Source organism: Brassica oleracea, chromosome C1 (genome assembly GCF_000695525.1).
Source record: "Brassica oleracea var. oleracea cultivar TO1000 chromosome C1, BOL, whole genome shotgun sequence".
In the NCBI taxonomy this organism is placed as follows: Eukaryota; Viridiplantae; Streptophyta; class Magnoliopsida; order Brassicales; family Brassicaceae; genus Brassica; species Brassica oleracea.
The window spans coordinates 31,324,342-31,331,259 of NC_027748.1; positions in this window are offsets into that span (position 1 = coordinate 31,324,342).

A 6,918-nucleotide genomic window follows, 5' to 3' on the forward strand; every position below is an offset into this window, starting at 1 on the left:
TCTTGAACATCAATTCTGATTGGTGCATTAGCAGCTGGTATATATGACTTAGTCACTCTTTTCGGGTCAGCAAAGGAATTTGGCAATTGATTAGTTAGCTTTTGTAAATGTATAATCTTTTGGACTTCTAAATCACATTCCTGAGTCCGAAGATCTTGCCAAGATAAGGATGTTTGATTCCATGTAATCTCTTTTTTTTTTTTACCAGCTTATTGCTATCTCCCCCTAATGTTGGATATTCAGATTCATCAAAGTGACAATCCGCATACGTGGCCTTAAATAAATCACCCGTAGTTGGCTCAAAGTATTTTATAATCGTGGAGGAATCATATCCAACATATATCCCCATCCTCCTTTGAGGGCCCATCTTTGTTCTCTGTGGTGGAGCAATTGGTACATAGACGGCACAACCAAATGTCTTAAGATGGGATATGTCTGGCTCATGACCGTAAGCAATTGTAATGGGGAATATCTATGTTCACTAGACGGTCTTATACGAATCAGTTCGGCCGCGTGCAAGACCGCGTGTCCCCAAACTGTGGCCGGAAGCTTAGACCTCATAAGCAATGGTCTAGCTATTAGCTGAATTCGTTTTATGAATGATTCGGCCAAGCTGTTCTGTGTATGTACATGTGCCACGGAGTGTTCCACACTTATCCCCATGGACATACAACAATCATTAAACGCTGGGACGTGAAACTCACCAGCATTGTGTCTATCATTCCGACCTTAGCATAGTAAAAGGCCAGTAGAGAGCGCATGTATAGACTCTAGGACTTTCTTATAGCCTTGGCCGATCTCTATGATATGAAGGAACTCTTTGTTTCCTTCGCCCTAAGTCTCAATATGAAAGCCATTCATTCGAATGTCTTTAAGGCTCAATAGGCTTCTCTTAGAGCTGGGTGAATACAATGCATCAGATATCTCTAGATGCGTACCCTTAGGCAACATGATATTAGCCTGGCCGTAGCCCTCTATGAGACTTTAGAGACTTTTATATCAAAAACTTTCATTCATTATTAAAATAAGTTCAAAGCAATCAAAACATAGAAAACACAAAGCAAAGAACACAAAACATAGATGTCGAATTTAACTTCATTCTTTTAAACAATCTGAAGTTTCATAATCCATAAGATCGTCTCGCTCATGATTGAAATCATCTTCACCATCTTGATAAGTCATATGAGCTTCAGGATTCTTCCCTTTCAAACTCTCTTGATAGAGGTCAACGAGATGTTTGGGAGTCCTACATGTCTTATCCCAATGATTATCCATACCATATCTATGACACACGGATTTGGTCGAGTTTTATGGTTACACATTAAACCACATGACTTGATATTCTTGAAGTTAGTTAACACTTTTGAAAGTTAACACTTATGAAGAAGACTTACAGAACACTTCTCTGTTTAGCTAGAAACATTATTAAACATCAATGTTTGTAACTTCATAATTATCACCAATTAAGTTATAAATTTGACTCAGTAGTCCCAATATTGACTAAAAAACATGAATTAGCAAGAAAATATTAAAAATTCATTTTAATTTTGGATAAATTTAAAGTTTAATAAAGATTTACGTAGAAGACTTCTTTGGAGGTCATCCACAGAATACTTTAATAGAAGTCTACTCTGTGTAGATTTCAAAAAAAAGTCTTCTGTTTAGGTCACTTTTGCAATTGCAAATTTACGACAGAAGACTTCTTAAGAAGTATACTCTACAGAAGACATCTTCGGAAGTTTTCCTTTGTAAAGATTTGCTTACTTTAGAAGTCTTCTCGGATAAACATGTTACTTTTGAATTTGAGCGAAGTTGGTCAGAATTTTGACTTTTTGTAGAAGACTTCCTTAGAAGCCTCCCTCGAGAAAACTTCTACAGAAGTCTTCTGAAAGTCTTCCCTAAGTCTTTAGAAGTCTTCCGTCGGATGACTTCTCTAGAAGTCTTCTCTCGCAGACAAAGGTTTGACCAAAAATCGAGAAGACTTCTAAAGACTTAGGGAAGACTTTCAGAAGACTTCTGTAGAAGTTTTCTCGAGGGAGGCTTCTAAGGAAGTCTTCTACAAAAAATCAAATTTCTGACCAACTTCGGTCAAATTTAAAAGTAACATGTTTATCCGAGAAGATCTATTAAAAAGTCAGATTTCTAAAAAATCAGATTTCTAAAGAAGTCTTCTCTGGGAATTTCGAATTTTTTTTTTTACAAAGGAAAGTTATCTATTAAAAACACACAGAAGGTCAATTGCAAAACTAACCTATGCATTGACCAGAAGACTTCTTTAGAGAAGACTTGTAAAGAAGTCTTCTTCGTCGAACAGATCCGAAAAATAAAATGTGGTTCGTACTTTCATACCTTGAACTCGTGAGATGACTTGCGTGGTTTCTCCAATCACTCAGAACTTCACCAGAACAATTACCTACTCGTTAATCACCAAGAATCGTGAGCTTATGAACCTTACATAATTTGTAATCAAAATCTTCAGTTTTTTTGATGAATTTTGAGAGAAAGTGTAAGATATGTGGTTTGTGTGGATAGGAGATGAGAAAGGATGAGAAAAAATCGAAACTTTAGGGCATTAACACTCTCAATTTGGTAGTTCATGGTGGTTGAGGTATTGATGTCAATGGCAAAGTTGTAAATATTTGGTGAAGATGAGGATGGTAAGGTAAAAATATTATTTTTGAAAAAAAGTAATGGCATTTTCGTGAATAACTAGAATTTTTAGGGTGAATAGGACAAAACAAAGTTTCAAAAAAAACATAAATTATTTTTGTGTTTGACTTGAAATTTTGGGTCATTTTTGAAAGAAGCCCAAAAATTTAAACTATAGATCACAAATTTATAAATGTGAGGTTTTTAACAATTTAAGTAATTTAAGGTCATTTTTTTAAATTTCAAAATATAAGATATATTAAAAAATCTAATTTTTTATTATATGGTGAATAGAATTGTTTAATTTATTTTAATAGTTAATTACAATATCTATTTTAATCATATTAGGTAATTATGTAGCTTTAATTTAAAGAAATAAGTTGTACATTACTAATTAATTTTTGATTAGTTTAATAAAAAAATATAGTATATGTTTTGATAAACCATCTTAATTTTCTAGTGATTCTAAGAATTATTCTAATGATAACACGTGTCTTAGGTAAAATGTTATAATGCTATCTTTTCATATATAAGCAATAACTTTAATCTTATCACAAATATTGTAAATATATGATTTACAATTTAGTTTTTCTATACTTTATAACTTTATAATCTTATTGGTTAGGTTTCTTATCCGATATTTTTAATATATAATGATTTGTTTTATACATTTACTTTGTTATTAATTGCTACTACATACTATAATATATTTTCGATTTGAAAACAACAAATTCATTAATGAAATAAAAAATCTCCTTCAGTGTAACATATATTAACAATTTTATTTTGTATTAAAAAATATTAGTTATTTTAATTTTTGTATAAGATATTACGTAATTTACAAACTTCACTCATTTTAAAATTTGAATGATATTTTATTTATTTATTTAAATTAAATTATTATTTTTAAATATGTTAATTTTCTAAATTAATTTATTATTTCATATATTACTTCTATTTTAATATAATACATACTATAATTAAAAATTTATAACAATAGCATAGAATTTAGTTTTTGTTTAAAACAAAATTTTATTTAACATTAATTTATAATAAGATTATATTACTAATTAAGAAATTAATCAATGAATTAATTTAAAATTATTTAAAAAATCAATATGATTTTGTTAGATTTTTATCAACATATTTTGGTTATTTAATATCCTTATAGTTATTATGATTTTATTTTAAGGTTATATATTTAATAGATTAATATAAATAATCAAATAAATTTAATTGATGAAATGAACCAAGTATGACTTCTTATGGTGGATAAAAATTAGACTTCTCTTTTAATAGAGAAGATATAGACTATAATTATAAAATTTATAGCAATAGCATAGATATTTTTATAATAAAATTTTATTTGACATTAATTTATAATAATATTAGGTTAGTAATTAAGAAATAATCAATGTATTAATTTTTAAAAATATTGAAATTTTTAATAAGATTTTGTTAGACTTTTCTCGACAGATTTTGGTTATTAATATCCTTATAATTGAATAACAAAAAAAAATCCTTGTAATTGTTAATATTTTTTAAAAAATGTTATATATTTAATCTATTAATGTAAATAATAAATCAGATGTAGTTGATTAAATGAACCTAATACAACTTTTTATTGTAGATAAAAATTGTACTTCTCCTTTAATATAGAAGATAATATAATTTTTTATGGTAGATAAAAATTGTACTTCTCCTTTAATATAGAAGATGTTCCTTGTAAATGGTAAAAAAATTTAGGAAGGAAGGAGAATATAGTATTCCTTCTCATTCCTATCCTGAATTATGGTCTCTAGTTGGACCAGAAATATGATTATAAATTTAATTCATAGCTTGTCTTGATTACAGAAAAACACAGGCAAGAAGAAGCTAAGTTAGGAACTTTGGAAGAAAACAGAAGAGAATGTCGACAGAGCAGGTGTTGATGTTATTCGTAATCCTTCTAGTCCTTGCCTTTGTTGTTATGGGATATTTATTTATAAAGCATGGTCAAGAAGAGAAGCCCGATGTGGCTTAATTACAAAGTTATTTACTTGTAAAATTATTATTATTATTTCGTATTAAAGAGGTGTTTAGGTGAAACTAATAATTTTCTTCTTCTTCTACTTATCTTGTTGTTCCGAATTAACGTGTTCTTTCTATCCCTCTAAAACAGTTTAGTATGTTTTGATATTTACATTTATTTATTCAGATGAGTTTGTTTTCATGCATTATATATGGATCACATGATACTTGTTATGTACTCCACTCTTTAGTCTAATAGAAAGAAAATATTTATTTAGATGCAGGGACGGACGTACGTAGGTACGGGTCACGTGCCCCCAACTGATTTTTTCTTTTTTAGTACTTTAAGTTAAATTATCAAATATGACGAAAACTGTAAAAGTGCCCCCAGCAAATTTTTTTTTGTTGTTGTTTCTAATACGATGCCTCCATTAAAAACATTTCTGGATATGCCCCTGTTATATGCATGAGTTGTGTTTTACTTAGACTGCAGAACTCATATGACGTAGTCAAGCTTGTTGTGGTATATTGTTTTGGGGGAAAAGTTATGTATCTTGGGCCATAAATTCGATTATCTATCCTCACCGATAGAAGCATAAGTCACATCCAGCTTTTTATATAACTCTGTTCATCTCCCTTGTCTGCTACAAGTCTACAACCTCTCCATTGTTCCTGGCAGATATTGCAGGGTCTTCCGTGAAAAAAAATAGTATTTGTTTGATCAATGAATGATAAAAGAAGCCAATGTAAAATGTCAGTAGATCCAACTGCAATACCAGCTCTTCAGCTGTTCTGCTTTCGCATGTTTTGCCGTAATGTGTTTTATAGGGCTCTGTCGAGTCAAACATAACAAAGAATTAGCTAAAGACACAAGTTCCTAGTAGGAAAGCAAATGATAAGTCAACAAACCTTGTGTCTTTGGAGCTCAATAGAATAGGCTAAACCATCCTCTTTTTCTTTGCCTCACGTCTTTGCCACTCTTAGCTTCAAGGGCTAACTGTTACTTTATAATTAAGTTTGATCATATATTATTAAAAGGTGTTATGTAGAGTTGTGTCTTTAGGTTGAACGGTTGTGTCTCAATCAAGTGACAATGTTTAGTTAAGTATTTGTAACCTCTATATAACTGTACGAATGTTATCATAATAAACAACATACAGAAGTTTCAGTTATTCTGTTTTATATTTACGAAACAGAGCAAAGTTGATTGTGTGCAATCTCGTTTTCTCTCTTGAACAAGAACACCTTTTTGTCTGTGTTCTGAAGAAGTAATAACTTCCTAACATGGTATATAGCTTTAGGTTTGAGAGGACAGAAAGAGAAAGCAAAAAAAAAAAAGAAAAAAAAAAAGAGAGAGCATCGTTCCTGATATTGATAATCGGAGGAGAAGAGATCGTGATATTGATTATCAGAGCTCGTTTGATTCAAGGACCAAGCCAAGCACAACTAGCAATAAAAAAAACAATAGAAACCGCACAAAGAAACATAGGCGATGGAGGGAACATCGCAACAGGTGATTCCTATATTTGATGGGGATAAGTATGAATTCTGGCGTATAAAGATGACGACCATCTTCAAGACCAGAAAGTTGTGGACGGTGGTGGAAAAGGGATTCCAGATGCGCCAACACAAGTAGAGCAAACTCCGGAAGCTTTACTGTAACGGCCTTGGCCCGATGAACCTTATCAAATGCTTTACCCCAAACTTTTTCGTTCAAAAACTCTTATTAAAACTCAAATTGTCTTACATAAAACCAAACTCAACAAAACTGAAATGTCGAATAAAAACTTAAGAAGAAATGGTTGAAACAAAGGAGTCATAAATGAAAGACTCGAGAAAACACTTGCACCATACAGACATCTACTCCCGCTCCCTCTCGGTCCTACCTGTAAAAAGAGGGGTGAGTACGTAATACTCAGTGAGGGTAGGTTCTAGGAACCCACGAGCTCAACTCAGGAAGAGCAAACAATCACAAGTCATGAGCTAATAAGATCTATTACACAGAAACCCATACTACCCGACATGAACTAAAGACCCTACAATGCACATCCTTTTCATCTTTTCGTCCTTTTCATCAGTGGGTAGCCCCAACTAGGCTTCTACCCCATATTCTTGTGGATTGGCCACATCTCCTATGGATACCTAGCGTGGACTACTACCCCACATACTTTCCTTAGACTCTCTATATGATCCCTTATTCGTACTTATTCTTACATCTTTCACTTATCATTCACAACACGTCTCAACACTATTCTTACA